The sequence below is a fragment of the Ambystoma mexicanum genome, chromosome 3p (genome assembly GCF_040938575.1).
Source record: "Ambystoma mexicanum isolate Mex_15411 chromosome 3p, UKY_AmexF1_1, whole genome shotgun sequence".
Taxonomy (NCBI): Eukaryota; Metazoa; Chordata; class Amphibia; order Caudata; family Ambystomatidae; genus Ambystoma; species Ambystoma mexicanum.
In genome coordinates this window covers 7,670,727-7,690,261 of record NC_090925.1, presented here as the reverse complement: position 1 = coordinate 7,690,261, position 19,535 = coordinate 7,670,727, and the positions used below count along the sequence as shown (strand labels likewise).

The window sequence follows — 19,535 nt, the reverse complement described above, 5'->3', positions numbered from 1 at the left end:
ATATTCTCACTGGCCAGCCAATCCAATGGATGTCCCAGTCCCCTGCTGACTGTGTTATATTCTCACCGGCCAGCCAATGCAACGGATGTCCCAGTCCTCTGCTGACTGTGTTATATTCTCACTGGCCAGCCAATCCAATGGATGTCCCAGTCCCCTGCTGACTGTGTTATATTCTCACTGGCCAGCCAATCCAATGGATGTCCCAGTCCCCTGCTGACTGTGTTATATTCTCACCGGCCAGCCAATGCAACGGATGTCCCAGTCCTCTGCTGACTGTGTTATATTCTCACTGGCCAGCCAATCCAATGGATGTCCCAGTCCCCTGCTGACTGTGTTATATTCTCACTGGCCAGCCAATCCAATGGATGTCCCAGTCCCCTGCTGACTGTGTTATATTCTCACTGGCCAGCCAATGCAACGGATGTCCCAGTCCTCTGCTGACTGTGTTATATTCTCACTGGCCAGCCAATGCAACGGATGTCCCAGTCCCCTGCTGACTGTGTTATATTCTCACCGGCCAGCCAATGCAACGGATGTCCCAGTCCCCTGCTGACTGTGTTATATTCTCACTGGCCAGCCAATCCAATGGATGTCCCAGTCCCCTGCTGACTGTGTTATATTCTCACCGGCCAGCCAATGCAACGGATGTCCCAGTCCTCTGCTGACTGTGTTATATTCTCACTGGCCAGCCAATCCAATGGATGTCCCAGTCCCCTGCTGACTGTGTTATATTCTCACTGGCCAGCCAATCCAATGGATGTCCCAGTCCCCTGCTGACTGTGTTATATTCTCACTGGCCAGCCAATCCAATGGATGTCCCAGTCCCCTGCTGACTGTGTTATATTCTCACCGGCCAGCCAATGCAACGGATGTCCCAGTCCTCTGCTGACTGTGTTATATTCTCACTGGCCAGCCAATCCAATGGATGTCCCAGTCCCCTGCTGACTGTGTTATATTCTCACTGGCCAGCCAATCCAATGGATGTCCCAGTCCCCTGCTGACTGTGTTATATTCTCACTGGCCAGCCAATCCAATGGATGTCCCAGTCCCCTGCTGACTGTGTTATATTCTCACTGGCCAGCCAATCCAATGGATGTCCCAGTCCTCTGCTGACTGTGTTATATTCTCACTGGCCAGCCAATGCAACGGATGTCCCAGTCCCCTGCTGACTGTGTTATATTCTCACCGGCCAGCCAATGCAACGGATGTCCCAGTCCTCTGCTGACTGTGTTATATTCTCACCGGCCAGCCAATGCAACGGATGTCCCAGTCCTCTGCTGACTGTGTTATATTCTCACTGGCCAGCCAATCCAATGGATGTCCCAGTCCTCTGCTGACTGTGTTATATTCTCACTGGCCAGCCAATGCAACGGATGTCCCAGTCCCCTGCTGACTGTGTTATATTCTCACCGGCCAGCCAATGCAACGGATGTCCCAGTCCTCTGCTGACTGTGTTATATTCTCACTGGCCAGCCAATCCAATGGATGTCCCAGCGCGGTATAAATGCCAGATCATATCATATGATGTGCGTCGGGTCAGAGTCATCTACCACAATATTCCCATTATTCAGGAGTCTTTCCAATGTAAGTGCTTTCTTGTCTCTGGGTCTCCTCTCCGAAGATTTAAATCCCTCAGGGGGATTATAGCACTGCTTGCTTTTTGCATGGGGATAATAGAGGTATAGTCGCACCATTTTGCAGCTGCTGCCATCAATGGCCAGTAAATACCACTACGGCTGTGCCTGACACCTACACAAAAGCCAAACTGTTTATTTCATTTCCAAACGTGGCACTGCCAGCACCGAAATGGCTAATGTTTCATTTAAAGTGCCAGAAGCTGCCCCCAGCCCCGAATATTATCTAATCTAAGGTCCAGTGGGCACATACCAATGAAATCGAGGCCCGAGGCTAACTCAATACCAAAGCAATTCTATTTGGCAAATGTGCTTTGAAAAAATACAATATTTCAAATGGTCATTTTAATGGGGAAACCCCTGACCTCGCCTCTCCATTTTAATGGATTTAAACTACAGTGTTTGGCGAGAAGTTCTATTGCACGTTTTAATTTTCCCCATTTGATAATGAAATAGCGGTCTTCCCTCCTGCACTAAAGCGATAAAACCGGGTCCAGCGCCCACTATAAATAAACACGTCCAATCTCAACACTATGAATTCTTCTCGATTTGCCCGTATTACAGTCAAGCCCCTTTACTGCTTTTCCGCGACCCCACAGAATGGGTGCACCCCGCTGGAGCAGAGGAAGCGTGCCAGGAGGCAGTGCCCTCAGAATATGCGCACCCACCTCGAGCAGAGGAAGCGTGCCAGGAGGCAGTGCCCTCGTAATGGGTGCAACCCGCTGGAGTAGAGGAAGCGTGCCAGGAGGCAGTGCCCTCAGAAAGGGCGTACCCTGATGGAGCAGAGGAAGCGTGCCAGGAGGCAGTGCCCTCGGAAAGGGCGTACCCAGCTGGAGCAGAAGAAGCGTGCCAGGAGGCAGTGCCCTCAGAATGGGTCCACCCAGCTGGAGCAGAAGAAGCGTGCCAGGAGGCAGTGCTCGCAGAGTGGGCGCACCCGGATGGAGCAGATGAAGCGTGGCAGGAGGCAGTGCCCTCGGAAGGGGTTCACCCAGATGGAGCAGAGGACACGTGCCTGGAGGCAATGCTATCAGAAGGGGCACACCCAGCTGGAGCAGAGGAAGTGTGCCAGGAGGCTTGCCCCCAAGAGCGGCGCCACCAGAAGGAGCAGAAGAAGTGTGCCAGGAGGCAGTGCCCTCTGAAGGGGTGTACTCAGCTGGAGAAGAGGAAGCGTGCCAGGAGGCAGTGCCCTCAGAAGAGGCGCCCCCAGCTGGAGCAAAGGAAGTGTGCCAGGAGGCAGTGCCCGCAAAGTGGGTGCACCCAGATGGAGCAGAGGAAGCGTGCCAGGAGGCAGTGCCCTCGGAAGGGGTGCACCCAGATGGAGCAGAGGAAGCGTGCCAGGAGGCAGTGCCCTCGGAATGGGTGCAACCCGCTGGAGCAGAGGAAGCGTGCCAGGAGGCAGTGCCCTCAGAAAGGGCGTACCCAGATGGAGCAGAGGAAGCGTGCCAGGAGGCAGTGCCCTCGGAAAGGGCGTACCCAGATGGAGCAGAGGAAGCGTGCCAGGAGGCAGTGCCCTCGGAATGGGTGCAACCCGCTGGAGCAGAGGAAGCGTGCCAGGAGGCAGTGCCCTCAGAAAGGGCGTACCCAGATGGAGCAGAGGAAGCGTGCCAGGAGGCTTTGCCCTCGGAAAGGGCGTACCCAGATGGAGCAGAGGAAGCGTGCCAGGAGGCAGTGCCCTCGGAATGGGTGCACCCAGATGGAGCAGAGGAAGCGTGCCAGGAAACAGTGCCCTCGGAATGGGTGCACCCAGATGGAGCAGAGGAAGCGTGCCAGGAGGCAGTGCCCTCGGAAGGGGTGCACCCAGATGGAGCAGAGGAAGCGTGCCAGGAGGCAGTGCCCTCGGAATGGGTGCAACCCGCTGGAGCAGAGGAAGCGTGCCAGGAGGCAGTGCTCTCAGAAAGGGCGTACCCAGATGGAGCAGAGGAAGCGTGCCAGGAGGCAGTGCCCTCGGAATGGGTGCACCCAGATGGAGCAGAGGAAGCGTGCCAGGAGGCAGTGCCCTCAGAAAGGGCGTACCCAGATGGAGCAGAGGAAGCGTGCCAGGAGGCAGTGCCCTCGGAATGGGTGCATCCAGATGGAGCAGAGGAAGCATGCCAGGAGGCAGTGCCCTCGGAAGGGGTGCATGCAGATGGAGCAGAGGAAGCGTGCCAGGAGGCAGTGCCCTCGGAATGGGTGCAACCCGCTGGAGCAGAGGAAGCGTGCCAGGAGGCAGTGCCCTCAGAAAGGGCGTACCCAGATGGAGCAGAGGAAGCGTGCCAGGAGGCAGTGCCCTCGGAAAGGGCGTACCCAGATGGAGCAGAGGAAGCGTGCCAGGAGGCAGTGCCCTCGGAATGGGTGCAACCCGCTGGAGCAGAGGAAGCGTGCCAGGAGGCAGTGCCCTCAGAAAGGGCGTACCCAGATGGAGCAGAGGAAGTGTGCCAGGAGGCCGTGCCCTCGGAAAGGGCGTACCCAGATGGAGCAGAGGAAGCGTGCCAGGAGGCAGTGCCCTCGGAATGGGTGCAACCCGCTGGAGCAGAGGAAGCGTGCCAGGAGGCAGTGCCCTCAGAAAGGGCGTACCCAGATGGAGCAGAGGAAGCGTGCCAGGAGGCAGTGCCCTCGGAACGGGCGTACCCAGATTGAGCAGAGGAAGCGTGCCAGGAGGTAGTGCCCTCGGAATGGGTGCAACCCGCTGGAGCAGAGGAAGCGTGCCAGGAGGCAGTGCCCTCGGAAGGGGTGCACCCAGATGGAGCAGAGGAAGTGTGCCAGGAGGCAGTGCCCTCGGAATGGGTGCAACCCGCTGGAGCAGAGGAAGCGTGCCAGGAGGCAGTGCCCTCAGAAAGGGCGTACCCAGATGGAGCAGAGGAAGCGTGCCAGGAGGCAGTGCCCTCGGAATGGGTGCACCCAGATGGAGCAGAGGAAGCGTGCCAGGAGGCAGTGCCCTCAGAATGGGTGCACCCCGCTGGAGCAGAGGAAGCGTGCCAGGAGGCAGTGCCCTCGGAAGGGGTGCATGCAGATGGAGCAGAGGAAGCGTGCCAGGAGGCAGTGCCCTCAGAAAGGGCGTACCCAGATGGAGCAGAGGAAGCGTGCCAGGAAGCAGTGCCCTCGGAATGGGTGCATCCAGATGGAGCAGAGGAAGCGTGCCAGGAGGCAGTGCCCTCGGAAGGGGTGCATGCAGATGGAGCAGAGGAAGCGTGCCAGGAGGCAGTGCCCTCAGAAAGGGCGTACCCAGATGGAGCAGAGGAAGCGTGCCAGGAGGCAGTGCCCTCGGAATGGGTGCACCCAGATGGAGCAGAGGAAGCGCTCCAGGAGGCAGTGCCCTCAGAAAGGGCGTACCCAGATGGAGCAGAGGAAGCGTGGCAGGAGGCAGTGCCCTCGGAATGGGTGCACCCAGATGGAGTAGAGGAAGCGTGCCAGGAGGCAGTGCCCTCAGAATGGGTGCACCCCGCTGGAGCAGAGGAAGCGTGCCAGGAGGCAGTGCCCTCGGAAGGGGTGCATGCAGATGGAGCAGAGGAAGCGTGCCTGGAGGCAGTGCCCTCAGAAAGGGCGTACCCAGATGGAGCAGAGGAAGCGTGCCAGGAGGCAGTGCCCTCGGAATGGGTGCATCCAGATGGAGCAGAGGAAGCGTGCCAGGAGGCAGTGCCCTCGGAAGGGGTGCATGCAGATGGAGCAAAGGAAGCGTGCCAGGAGGCAGTGCCCTCAGAAAGGGCGTACCCAGATGGAGCAGAGGAAGCGTGCCAGGAGGCAGTGCCCTCGGAATGGGTGCACCCAGATGGAGCAGAGGAAGCGTGCCAGGAGGCAGTGCCCTCAGAAAGGGCGTACCCAGATGGAGCAGAGGAAGCGCACAAGGAGGCAGTGCCCTCAGAATGGGTGCACCCAGATGGAGCAGAGGAAGCGTGCCAGGAGGCAGTGCCCTCAGAAAAGGCGTACCCAGATGGAGCAGAGGAAGCGTGCCAGGAGGCAGTGCCCTCAGAAAGGGCGTACCCAGATGGAGCAGAGGAAGCGTGCCAGGAGGCAGTGCCCTCGGAAGAGGTGCACCCAGATGGAGCAGAGGAAGCTTGCCAGGAGGCAGTGCCCTCGGAATGGGTGCACCCAGATGGAGCAGAGGAAGCGTGCCGGGAGGCAGTGCCGTCAGAAAGGGCGTACCCAGATGGAGCAGAGGAAGCGTGCCAGGGGGCAGTGCCCTCAGAAAGGGCGTACCCAGATGGAGCAGAGGAAGCGTGCCAGGGGGCAGTGCCCTCAGAATGGGTGCACCCAGATGGAGCAGAGGAAGCTTGCCAGGAGGCAGTGCCCTCAGAAAGGGCGTACCCAGATGGAGCAGAGGAAGCGTGCCAGGAGGCAGTGCCCTCGGAAAGGGCGTACCCAGATGGAGCAGAGGAAGCGTGCCAGGAGGCAGTGCCCTCGGAATGGGTGCAACCCGCTGGAGCAGAGGAAGCGTGCCAGGAGGCAGTGCCCTCGGAAGGGGTGCACCCAGATGGAGCAGAGGAAGTGTGCCAGGAGGCAGTGCCCTCGGAATGGGTGCAACCCGCTGGAGCAGAGGAAGCGTGCCAGGAGGCAGTGCCCTCAGAAAGGGCGTACCCAGATGGAGCAGAGGAAGCGTGCCAGGAGGCAGTGCCCTCGGAATGGGTGCACCCAGATGGAGCAGAGGAAGCGTGCCAGGAGGCAGTGCCCTCAGAATGGGTGCACCCCGCTGGAGCAGAGGAAGCGTGCCAGGAGGCAGTGCCCTCGGAAGGGGTGCATGCAGATGGAGCAGAGGAAGCGTGCCAGGAGGCAGTGCCCTCAGAAAGGGCGTACCCAGATGGAGCAGAGGAAGCGTGCCATGAAGCAGTGCCCTCGGAATGGGTGCATCCAGATGGAGCAGAGGAAGCGTGCCAGGAGGCAGTGCCCTCGGAAGGGGTGCATGCAGATGGAGCAGAGGAAGCGTGCCAGGAGGCAGTGCCCTCAGAAAGGGCGTACCCAGATGGAGCAGAGGAAGCGTGCCAGGAGGCAGTGCCCTCGGAATGGGTGCACCCAGATGGAGCAGAGGAAGCGTGCCAGGAGGCAGTGCCCTCAGAAAGGGCGTACCCAGATGGAGCAGAGGAAGCGTGGCAGGAGGCAGTGCCCTCGGAATGGGTGCACCCAGATGGAGTAGAGGAAGCGTGCCAGGAGGCAGTGCCCTCGGAATGGGTGCACCCCGCTGGAGCAGAGGAAGCGTGCCAGGAGGCAGTGCCCTCGGAAGGGGTGCATGCAGATGGAGCAGAGGAAGCGTGCCAGGAGGCAGTGCCCTCAGAAAGGGCGTACCCAGATGGAGCAGAGGAAGCGTGCCAGGAGGCAGTGCCCTCGGAATGGGTGCATCCAGATGGAGCAGAGGAAGCGTGCCAGGAGGCAGTGCCCTCGGAAGGGGTGCATGCAGATGGAGCAAAGGAAGCGTGCCAGGAGGCAGTGCCCTCAGAAAGGGCGTACCCAGATGGAGCAGAGGAAGCGTGCCAGGAGGCAGTGCCCTCGGAATGGGTGCACCCAGATGGAGCAGAGGAAGCGTGCCAGGAGGCAGTGCCCTCAGAAAGGGCGTACCCAGATGGAGCAGAGGAAGCGTGCCATGAAGCAGTGCCCTCGGAATGGGTGCATCCAGATGGAGCAGAGGAAGCGTGCCAGGAGGCAGTGCCCTCGGAAGGGGTGCATGCAGATGGAGCAGAGGAAGCGTGCCAGGAGGCAGTGCCCTCAGAAAGGGCGTACCCAGATGGAGCAGAGGAAGCGTGCCAGGAGGCAGTGCCCTCGGAATGGGTGCACCCAGATGGAGCAGAGGAAGCGTGCCAGGAGGCAGTGCCCTCAGAAAGGGCGTACCCAGATGGAGCAGAGGAAGCGTGGCAGGAGGCAGTGCCCTCGGAATGGGTGCACCCAGATGGAGTAGAGGAAGCGTGCCAGGAGGCAGTGCCCTCGGAATGGGTGCACCCCGCTGGAGCAGAGGAAGCGTGCCAGGAGGCAGTGCCCTCGGAAGGGGTGCATGCAGATGGAGCAGAGGAAGCGTGCCAGGAGGCAGTGCCCTCAGAAAGGGCGTACCCAGATGGAGCAGAGGAAGCGTGCCAGGAGGCAGTGCCCTCGGAATGGGTGCATCCAGATGGAGCAGAGGAAGCGTGCCAGGAGGCAGTGCCCTCGGAAGGGGTGCATGCAGATGGAGCAAAGGAAGCGTGCCAGGAGGCAGTGCCCTCAGAAAGGGCGTACCCAGATGGAGCAGAGGAAGCGTGCCAGGAGGCAGTGCCCTCGGAATGGGTGCACCCAGATGGAGCAGAGGAAGCGTGCCAGGAGGCAGTGCCCTCAGAAAGGGCGTACCCAGATGGAGCAGAGGAAGCGCACAAGGAGGCAGTGCCCTCAGAATGGGTGCACCCAGATGGAGCAGAGGAAGCGTGCCAGGAGGCAGTGCCCTCAGAAAAGGCGTACCCAGATGGAGCAGAGGAAGCGTGCCAGGAGGCAGTGCCCTCGGAAGAGGTGCACCCAGATGGAGCAGAGGAAGCTTGCCAGGAGGCAGTGCCCTCGGAATGGGTGCACCCAGATGGAGCAGAGGAAGCGTGCCGGGAGGCAGTGCCGTCAGAAAGGGCGTACCCAGATGGAGCAGAGGAAGCGTGCCAGGGGGCAGTGCCCTCAGAAAGGGCGTACCCAGATGGAGCAGAGGAAGCGTGCCAGGGGGCAGTGCCCTCAGAATGGGTGCACCCAGATGGAGCAGAGGAAGCTTGCCAGGAGGCAGTGCCCTCGGAATGGGTGCACCCAGATGGAGCAGAGGAAGCGTGCCAGGAGGCAGTGCCCTCGGAATGGGTGCACCCAGATGGAGCAGAGGAAGCGTGCCAGGAGGCAGTGCCCTCGGAAGGGGTGCATGCAGATGGAGCAGAGGAAGCGTGCCAGGAGGCAGTGCCCTCAGAAAGGGCAGACCCAGATGGAGCAGAGGAAGCGTGCCAGGAGGCAGTGCCCTCGGAATGGATGCACCCAGATGGAGCAGAGGAAGCGTGCCAGGAGGCAGTGCCCTCAGAAAGGGCGTACCCAGATGGAGCAGAGGAAGCGTGCCAGGAGGCAGTGCCCTCAGAATGGGTGCACCCAGATGGAGCAGAGGAAGCGTGCCAGGAGGCAGTGCCCTCAGAAAGGGCGTACCCAGATGGAGCAGAGGAAGCGTGCCATGAAGCAGTGCCCTCGGAATGGGTGCATCCAGATGGAGCAGAGGAAGCGTGCCAGGAGGCAGTGCCCTCGGAAGGGGTGCATGCAGATGGAGCAGAGGAAGCGTGCCAGGAGGCAGTGCCCTCAGAAAGGGCGTACCCAGATGGAGCAGAGGAAGCGTGCCAGGAGGCAGTGCCCTCGGAATGGGTGCACCCAGATGGAGCAGAGGAAGCGTGCCAGGAGGCAGTGCCCTCAGAAAGGGCGTACCCAGATGGAGCAGAGGAAGCGTGGCAGGAGGCAGTGCCCTCGGAATGGGTGCACCCAGATGGAGTAGAGGAAGCGTGCCAGGAGGCAGTGCCCTCGGAATGGGTGCACCCCGCTGGAGCAGAGGAAGCGTGCCAGGAGGCAGTGCCCTCGGAAGGGGTGCATGCAGATGGAGCAGAGGAAGCGTGCCAGGAGGCAGTGCCCTCAGAAAGGGCGTACCCAGATGGAGCAGAGGAAGCGTGCCAGGAGGCAGTGCCCTCGGAATGGGTGCATCCAGATGGAGCAGAGGAAGCGTGCCAGGAGGCAGTGCCCTCGGAAGGGGTGCATGCAGATGGAGCAAAGGAAGCGTGCCAGGAGGCAGTGCCCTCAGAAAGGGCGTACCCAGATGGAGCAGAGGAAGCGTGCCAGGAGGCAGTGCCCTCGGAATGGGTGCACCCAGATGGAGCAGAGGAAGCGTGCCAGGAGGCAGTGCCCTCAGAAAGGGCGTACCCAGATGGAGCAGAGGAAGCGTGCCATGAAGCAGTGCCCTCGGAATGGGTGCATCCAGATGGAGCAGAGGAAGCGTGCCAGGAGGCAGTGCCCTCGGAAGGGGTGCATGCAGATGGAGCAGAGGAAGCGTGCCAGGAGGCAGTGCCCTCAGAAAGGGCGTACCCAGATGGAGCAGAGGAAGCGTGCCAGGAGGCAGTGCCCTCGGAATGGGTGCACCCAGATGGAGCAGAGGAAGCGTGCCAGGAGGCAGTGCCCTCAGAAAGGGCGTACCCAGATGGAGCAGAGGAAGCGTGGCAGGAGGCAGTGCCCTCGGAATGGGTGCACCCAGATGGAGTAGAGGAAGCGTGCCAGGAGGCAGTGCCCTCGGAATGGGTGCACCCCGCTGGAGCAGAGGAAGCGTGCCAGGAGGCAGTGCCCTCGGAAGGGGTGCATGCAGATGGAGCAGAGGAAGCGTGCCAGGAGGCAGTGCCCTCAGAAAGGGCGTACCCAGATGGAGCAGAGGAAGCGTGCCAGGAGGCAGTGCCCTCGGAATGGGTGCATCCAGATGGAGCAGAGGAAGCGTGCCAGGAGGCAGTGCCCTCGGAAGGGGTGCATGCAGATGGAGCAAAGGAAGCGTGCCAGGAGGCAGTGCCCTCAGAAAGGGCGTACCCAGATGGAGCAGAGGAAGCGTGCCAGGAGGCAGTGCCCTCGGAATGGGTGCACCCAGATGGAGCAGAGGAAGCGTGCCAGGAGGCAGTGCCCTCAGAAAGGGCGTACCCAGATGGAGCAGAGGAAGCGCACAAGGAGGCAGTGCCCTCAGAATGGGTGCACCCAGATGGAGCAGAGGAAGCGTGCCAGGAGGCAGTGCCCTCAGAAAAGGCGTACCCAGATGGAGCAGAGGAAGCGTGCCAGGAGGCAGTGCCCTCGGAAGAGGTGCACCCAGATGGAGCAGAGGAAGCTTGCCAGGAGGCAGTGCCCTCGGAATGGGTGCACCCAGATGGAGCAGAGGAAGCGTGCCGGGAGGCAGTGCCGTCAGAAAGGGCGTACCCAGATGGAGCAGAGGAAGCGTGCCAGGGGGCAGTGCCCTCAGAAAGGGCGTACCCAGATGGAGCAGAGGAAGCGTGCCAGGGGGCAGTGCCCTCAGAATGGGTGCACCCAGATGGAGCAGAGGAAGCTTGCCAGGAGGCAGTGCCCTCGGAATGGGTGCACCCAGATGGAGCAGAGGAAGCGTGCCAGGAGGCAGTGCCCTCGGAATGGGTGCACCCAGATGGAGCAGAGGAAGCGTGCCAGGAGGCAGTGCCCTCGGAAGGGGTGCATGCAGATGGAGCAGAGGAAGCGTGCCAGGAGGCAGTGCCCTCAGAAAGGGCAGACCCAGATGGAGCAGAGGAAGCGTGCCAGGAGGCAGTGCCCTCGGAATGGATGCACCCAGATGGAGCAGAGGAAGCGTGCCAGGAGGCAGTGCCCTCAGAAAGGGCGTACCCAGATGGAGCAGAGGAAGCGCACAAGGAGGCAGTGCCCTCAGAATGGGTGCACCCAGATGGAGCAGAGGAAGCGTGCCAGGAGGCAGTGCCCTCAGAAAGGGCGTACCCAGATGGAGCAGAGGAAGTGTGCCAGGGGGCAGTGCCCTCAGAATGGGTGCACCCAGATGGAGCAGAGGAAGCGTGCCATGAGGCAGTGCCCTCGGAAGAGGTGCACCCAGATGGAGCAGAGGAAGCTTGCCAGGAGGCAGTGCCCTCGGAATGGGTGCACCCAGATGGAGCAGAGGAAGCGTGCCAGGAGGCAGTGCCCTCAGAAAGGGCGTACCCAGATGGAGCAGAGGAAGCTTGCCAGGAGACAGTGCCCTCGGAAGGGGTGCATGCAGATGGAGCAGAGGAAGCGTGCCAGGAGGCAGTGCCCACAAGAGTGACACAACCAGAAGGAGCAGAGGAAGCGTGCCAGGAGGTAGTGACCTCAGAAGGGGTGCATGCAGATGGAGCAGAGGAAGCGTGCCAGGAGGCAGTGCCCTCGGAATGGATGCACCCAGATGGAGCAGAGGAAGCGTGCCAGGAGGCAGTGCCCTCAGAAAGGGCGTACCCAGATGGAGCAGAGGAAGCGCACAAGGAGGCAGTGCCCTCAGAATGGGTGCACCCAGATGGAGCAGAGGAAGCGTGCCAGGAGGCAGTGCCCTCAGAAAGGGCGTACCCAGATGGAGCAGAGGAAGTGTGCCAGGGGGCAGTGCCCTCAGAATGGGTGCACCCAGATGGAGCAGAGGAAGCGTGCCATGAGGCAGTGCCCTCGGAAGAGGTGCACCCAGATGGAGCAGAGGAAGCTTGCCAGGAGGCAGTGCCCTCGGAATGGGTGCACCCAGATGGAGCAGAGGAAGCGTGCCAGGAGGCAGTGCCCTCAGAAAGGGCGTACCCAGATGGAGCAGAGGAAGCTTGCCAGGAGACAGTGCCCTCGGAAGGGGTGCATGCAGATGGAGCAGAGGAAGCGTGCCAGGAGGCAGTGCCCACAAGAGTGACACAACCAGAAGGAGCAGAGGAAGCGTGCCAGGAGGTAGTGACCTCAGAAGGGGTGCATGCAGATGGAGCAGAGGAAGCGTGCCAGGAGGCAGTGCCCTCAGAAAGGGCGTACCCAGATGGAGCAGAGGAAGCTTGCCAGGAGGCAGTGCCCTAGGAAGGGGTGCATGCAGATGGAGCAGAGGAAGCGTGCCAGGAGCCAGTGCCCTCAGAAGGGGTGCATGCAGATGGAGCAGAGGAAGCGTGCCAGGAGGCAGTGCCCTCAGAAAGGGCGTACCCAGATGGAGCAGAGGAAGCTTGCCAGGAGGCAGTGCCCTCGTAAGGGGTGCATGCAGATGGAGCAGAGGAAGCGTGCCAGGAGGCAGTGCCCTCAGAAGGGGTGCATGCAGATGGAGCAGAGGAAGCGTGCCAGGAGGCAGTGCCCTCAGAAAGGGCGTACCCAGATGGAGCAGAGGAAGCGTGCCAGGAGGCAGTGCCCTCAGAAAGGGCGTACCCAGATGGAGCAGAGGAAGCATGCCAGGAGGCAGTGCCCTCGGAAGGGGTGCATGCAGATAGAGCAGAGGAAGCATGCCAGGAGGCAGTGCCCTCGGAAAGGGCGTACCCAGATGCAGCAGAGGAAGCATGCCAGGAGGCAGTGCCCTCAGAAAGGGCGTACCCAGATGGAGCAGAGGAAGCGTGCCAGGGGGCAGTGCCCTCAGAAAGGGCATACCCAGATGGAGCAGAGGAAGCGTGCCAGGAGGCAGTGCCCTCAGAAAGGGCGTACCCAGATGGAGCAGAGGAAGCTTGCCAGGAGGCAATGCCCTCGGAATGGGTGCACCCAGATGGAGCAGAGGAAGCGTGCCAGGAGGCAGTGCCCTCGGAAGGGGTGCATGCAGATGGAGCAGAGGAAGCGTGCCTGGAGGCAGTGCCCTCAGAAAGGGCGTACCCAGTTGGAGCAGAGGAAGCGTGCCAGGAAGCATTGCCCTCAGAAAGGGCGTACCCAGACGGAGCAGAGGAAGCTTGCCAGGAGGCAGTGCCCTTGGAAGGGGTGCATGCAGATGGAGCAGAGGAAGCGTGCCAGGAGGCAGTGCCCTCAGAAAGGGCGTACCCAGATGGAGCAGAGGAAGCGTGCCAGGAGGCAGTGCCCTCGGAAGGGGGTGCATGCAGATGGAGCTGAGGAAGCGTGCCAGGAGGCAGTGCCCTCAGAAAGGGCGTACCCAGATGGAGCAGAGGAAGCGTGCCAGGAGGCAGTGCCCTTGGAAGGGGTGCATGCAGATGGAGCAGAGGAAGCGTGCCAGGAGGCAGTGCCCTGAGAATGGGTGCACCCAGTTGTAGCAGAGGAAGTGTGCCAGGCGGCAGCGCCATCAGAAAGGGCCCACCCAGTTTGAGCAGAGGACGCATGCCAGGAGGCAATGCCCTCAGAAGAGGCACACCCAGCTGGAGCAGTGGAAGCATGCCAGGAGGCAGTGCCCTCAGAAAGGGCGTACCCAGCTGGAGCAGGGGAAGCGTGCCAGGAGGCAGTGCGCCCAAGAGCGGCGCCACCAGAAGGAGCAGAGGAAGTATGCCAGGAGGCAGTGCCCTAAGAATGGGTCCACCGAGCTGGAGCAGAAGAAGCGTGCCAGGAGGCAGTGCCCCCAAGAGCGGAGCCACCAGAAGGAGCAGAGGAAGTGTGCCATGAGGCAGTGCCATCAGAAGGGGTGCACCCAGCTGGAGGCGTGCCAGGAGGCAATGCCCCCAAAAGCTCCGCACCCAGAAGGAGCAGAGGAAGCGTGCCAGGAGGCAATGCCCTCAGTATGGGTCCACCGAGCTGGAGCAGAAGAAGCGTGCCAGGAGGCAGTGCCCTCAGAAAGGGTGCACCCAGCTGCAGCAGAAGAAGCGTGCCAGGAGGAAGTGCCCTCAGAATGAGTACACCCAGCTGCAGCAGAGGAAGCGTGCCAGGAAGCAGTGCCCTCAGAGTGGGCGCACCCAGCTCGAGCAGAGGACGCTTGCCAGGAGGCAATGCCCTCAGAAGAGGCACACCCAGCTGGATCAGTGGAAGCGTGCCAGCAGGCAGTGCCCTCAGAAGGGGTGCACCCAGATGAAGCAGAGTAAGTGTGCCAGGAGGCAGTGCCCACAAGAGTGACACAACCAGAAGGAGCAGAAGAAGTGTGCCATGAGGCAGTGCCATCAGAAGGGGTGCACCCAGTTGGAGCAGAGGAAGCGTGCCAGGAGGCAATGCCCCCAAAAGCTGCAAACCCAGATGGAGCAAAGGAAGCGGGCCAGGAGGCAGTGCCCTCAAAAGGGGCGCACCCAGATGGAGCAGAGGAAGCGTGCCAGGAGGCAGTCCCTTGCGCACCCAGATGGAGCCGAGGAAGTGTGCCAGGAGGCAGTGCCCTCAGAGTGGGCGCACCCAGATGGAGCAGAGGAAGCGTGCCAGGAGGCAGTGCCCTCGGAATGGGTGCACCCAGCTGGAGCAGAGGAAGCGTGCCAGGAGGCAGTGCCCCCGGAAGGGGTTCACCCAGATGGAGCAGAGGACACATGCCAGGAGGCAATGCCCTCAGAAGATGCACACCCAGCTGGATCAGTGGAAGCGTGCCAGGAGGCAGTGCCCTCAGAAAGGGAGTACCCAGATGACGCAGAGGAAGCGTGCCAGGAGGCAGTGCCCTCAGAATGGGTGCACCCAGATGGAGCAGAGGAAGCGTGCCAGGAGGCAGTGCCCTCGAAGAGGTGCACCCAGATGGAGCAGAGGAAGCTTGCCAGGAGGCAGTGCCCTCGGAATGGGTGCACCCAGATGGAGCAGAGGAAGTGTGCCATGAGGCAGTGCCATCAGAAGGGGTGCACTCAGCTGTAGCAGAGGAAGCGTGCCAGGAGGCAGTGCCCTCGGAAGAGACGCCCCCAGCTGGAGCGGAGGAAGTGTGCCAGGAGGCAGTGGCATCAGAAGAGGTGCCCCCAGCTGGAGCAGAGCAAGCACGCCTGGAGGCAGTACTCTCAGAAGGGGTACACACAGCTGGAGCAGAAGAAGTGTGCCATGAGGCAGTGCCATCAGAAAGGGTGCACCCACATGGAGCAGAGGAAGCGTGCCATGAGGCAGTGCCATCAGAAAGGGTGCACCCACATGGAGCAAAGGAAGCGTGCGATGAGGCAGTGCCATCAGAAAGGGTGCACCCACATGGAGCAGAGGAAGCGTGCCAGAAGGCAGTGCCCTCAGAAGGGGTGCACCCAGCTGGAGCAGAGGAAGTGTGCCAGGGGGCAGTGCCCTCAGAAAGGTCGCACCCAGACGTTCCTTTCAGAACTAATTCTCACATGGGAGAGCGCTTAACGTTCCTCACACGGTCGTGCCGCTTCGGATGAGTAACGCCTCAAGCACTACGGTATCGACTGTTGTGAAAATGCTGGAATGTTCACTACTGACTATAGTGGTTGGACAGCATAACTCATGAGTGAAGATGGTGGTGTGAAATGTGAGGGTGTGCAGGGCAGCAAAACCAACTAGTTGCTCGGATATCTACCCAAGGCATGGATGCTTGAAAGGCTGGACCAAAGCAAGGTACATGGCTGAGTTTTTGTTTGCACTGTCCCACAATACCACCTCAGCTTTGATTGCAGCAAGTAACACAAAGCAACCGCTTTGGCTGTGCACACTTGTTAAGCATTTGCCAGGCACTGCCACTACCATCAATGCCCAGGTAATACCACTGCGGCAGTGTCAGGCAAGTGCCTTTCCCATCCCTACACAAAATCCCAAACTGTTGGCATTGTCAATGCTTGTTTAGCATTAGCCGCAGAGAAATACAGAAACCAGTGCCATTAAAGTGCCCATGGCTTGGGAAATGGAGGTAGCATGTCACATGGTCGACCTTCCATGACCCCAGGGCAGGACCTCTCCTTGAGCCGGCGTCTCCAAGAAGGAAAAAGGAAAGGATGTGTTCAACAGTACAATGGGAAAAGAACGACACGGCAACATCATGGCCATCTTCCCTGCAGCACTGTCACATGTATGCTTAGACGTGAAGGCCTGATGGGGGCTGGCACGTCTTAAAAGGTCCACAACACACCCTGCCCAGAAATAAATTGAGCTCGAAAAGGAAGACTCAAGGTTTGCATAATGAAAATGCACGCTCGCGTTCAACAAGTTAGGGCGACGCCGGGGAAAAGTCGTATCCCGTCATTAAACCAGGGCAGGTAGCGGCGAATGTGTGTTTTCAGCATTGAGGGTGGTCTTTGTTTAGGATTTTACACCATCCATGTTGTTCTTCAGATGGTAGTGTGACCCCCGCAGGTTCCCCTGCGTAGAGCATGACAGCCAGAAACGCTTTCAAAAAGAGCCAGCGAATGCAGGCTTTTGTTGTTGGTAGTTCACAATCAAACCTCAATTATAGAGGTGACCTGAAAAGGGAGAAATGTTTTACAAAACAGGCATCCAAATGTATGCTGCACATATGAAGAGTGTAAACACGTTTAACTTCTATGGGTTGGAGTATTTACTTATCCTCGCCTCTTCTTCAAAAGATCGGGTCCACTCACAGCTTAGTCCTAGAGCCCTGCTCAGCTGCAAACCAGCAGTGGGTGATAGCAAATGGCTGCCTTGTGGGAAAAAGCAGATACTCTAGACCCAATCACATCACACTGTCATCACTAACTGTCAGCACATCCAATCAGGGACCCATCAGAAAACACTGACCAACACCCACAAGTAAGCACAGAGACATTTTCCAACAAACCGTATGTATAACAGTAACTTGTTTACTTTTAATAGGATGTGTTTCTTTTAATAAAACAATTTGCAAAATAACTTTTTAGAAACATTAACATGTAGCGTCTGCCGTTTTGTAAGTAAAAATGGCTTTCGAATTCAGCACAAAATACAAATGCAGGGAAAGCGAGCAAAAGGGGTGTGGTTTGGGTTGGAGATGGGAGGCAATGGGTGGAAAATCATATAGATTTGATTTAGAAATGGCCGTTAAATGGGTGGACAAATAGCCAAACAACAACACAAATCTGTGCCATCTCGATTGAAAAGCATTAGAGACCCTCATTCACAACTCCTATTTGAAGCGATTATGTTAAAGCTCTCATTTTAATGACAATAGGTTCAGCTTAAAGTTAGCGCTTTCAGTGCTACCTAACAGGCAAAACTAAAAAGGAAATGAGGAGGACAGGAAACCTGCCAGCAGTAAGTGGGTAAAATACTAACATTAACGCTCACTCCACCCTCCCCTCTCCCGGCACACTCCTCTATCCCTCCACCATCCCATCTCCCTCCACCCTCCCCTCGCCCAGCACCTTCCCCTCTCCCACTGTCTCCCTCCACCCTCCCCTCTCCCAGCACACTCCCCTCTCCCTCCCTCTTCCTCTACCATCCCTGCATCCACCCTTCTCCCTCTCTCTCCCTTCACCCTCCCCTGTCCCTCCAACCTCCTTCTCCCTTGAGCCTTCCCTCTCCCTCCCTCTCCCTACACCCTCCCTCCTCCCGGCACACTTCCTTCCCCCTCCCTCTGCGTCCACCCTCCCCTCCCCCGGCCAGGGTCTAACTGCAGTAGATTAGCTGAGTTAGATACCTTTTTCAGGAATTCCCTGTGGGGTGTCTGTCTCTGGATTGATGGCATGGTTGAATCTCTCTAATCTTCACTCTATTAACCCACTTCCTAATCTGCCAACACACCTTTCTGTGGTTCTCAGGGATGGGATGAGTGAATTACTATTGGAACTGTTTTCTTCTCTACACAGCACAGGGTAGTGTCCTCTCCAATTAAGGAAGTGCCAGGATGTATGAAAGAGTACACTGTAATCTGTGCATCTGATGGAAGGATGGTCTTGAGACCAAAGTTCAGGCACTTCCCTAAAAAGCAAGGATCCTTGGTGATCTCCCAGGTGATCTCCCCGGTCAGTGCCTAACAAAGTCACTCTCAGTCTCAGAGAGTTGGAGCATCTCAGGGCAATTCTTTCCTTGATGGAGTCCCGCGCTCTGAAACAGGACCATTGCTGCTGGGACTGTGGGATGGCCTCCAGCCGCGGTTGCACCTCTTGTGCCTGCAGGGGTCTCATGGTCTTGGTTTCCCTAGTTCCAAGGTGTGTAGTCCCCCTCCCGCCTTGGATGTCTTTGTTGGATCATTGTCCAGCTTGGGGCAGCTTGGAAGGTAATTCCCCCTCTATGTGAGTAACTCCAGATAAGATGTTCTCCCCCGGCTAAGTCTATGGTGTTAAGTCCAGGGATCGAGCTGATGGTCTGCTCACTGCCACTCTACTCTGAACCCCAAACCCTGTTTCTCTGGTGGGGATACAGTGCCAGTGAATTACCAGTCTTCAGTGAGCAACCTGAGGAGGGGAATAGAGTGCCCCACTCTCTGCCTATTTAGGGCATATCCTGTAGTACATGGGAGCTTGGCCATATCCTGGAGTACATGTGAGCTAGGGCATATCCTGGTGTACAATGGAGCTAGGTAATATCCTGGAGTACATGGCAACTAGGGCATATCCTGGTGTACAAGGGAGCTAGGTCATATCCTGGAGTACATGGCAGCTAGGGCATATCCTGGAGTATATGGGAGCTAGGGCATATCCTGGAGTACATGGGAGCTATGGTATATCTTGGAGTACATGGGAGCTACCAGGGGTTAGGGCATATCCTGGAGTACTTGGGATCTACGGTATATCCTGGATTACATGGGAGCTAGAGCATATCCTGCAGGACATGCGAGCTAGGGCATATCATGGAGTACTTGTTAGATAGGACATATCCTGGAGTACATGGGAGCTAGGGCATATCATGTAGTACATGAGAGCTAGGGCATATCCTGGAGTACATGGGAGCTAGGGCATATCCTGGAGTACTTGTTAGATAGGACATATCCTGGAGTACATGGGAGCTAGGGCATGTCCTGGAGTACATGGGAGCTTGGCCATATCCTGGAGTACATGGGAGCTAGGGCATATCCTGGAGTACATGGGAGCTAGGGCATATCTAGGAGTTCATGGGAGCTAGGGCATATCCTGAAGTACATGGAAGCTAAGGCATATCCTAGAGTACATGAGAGCTAGGGCATATCCTGGAGTACATGGCAGCTAGGGCATATCCTGGAGTGCATGGGAGCTTGGCCATATCCTGGAGTACACGGGAGCTAGGGCATATCCTGGAGTATATGGGAGCTAGGGCATATCCTGGTATACAAGTGGGCTAGGGTATATCCTGGAGTACATGGGAGCTAGGATATATCCTGAAGTACATATTAGATAGGGCATATCCTGGAGTACATACGAGCTAGGACATATCCTGGTGTACATACGAGCTAGGACATATCCTGGTGTACATGAGAGCTAGGGCATATCCTGGAGTACATATTAGATAGGGCATATCCTGGAGTACATACGAGCTAGGGCATATCCTGGAGTACATGGGAGCTTGGCCATATCCTGGAGTACATGGGAGCTAGGGCATATCCTGGAGTACATGGGAGCTAGGGCATATCCTGGAGGACATGGGAGCTAGGGCATATCCTGGAGTACATGAGAGCTAGTGCTTATCCTGGAGTACATGTTAGATAGGCCATATCCTGGAGTACATAGGGGCTAGGGCATATTCTGGGTTACATGGGAGCTATGGCATATCCTGGAGTACCTGGTA

At 58.5% G+C, this 19,535-nt stretch overlaps 1 protein-coding gene across 1 annotated transcript in view; it reads left to right on the top strand.

Annotated features, from left to right (window-relative positions):
• Positions 1-19,535, top strand: part of LOC138579451 (vitelline membrane outer layer protein 1-like) — a 435,230-nt gene that overhangs the window by 207,257 nt on the left and 208,438 nt on the right. The window lies entirely within an intron of this gene.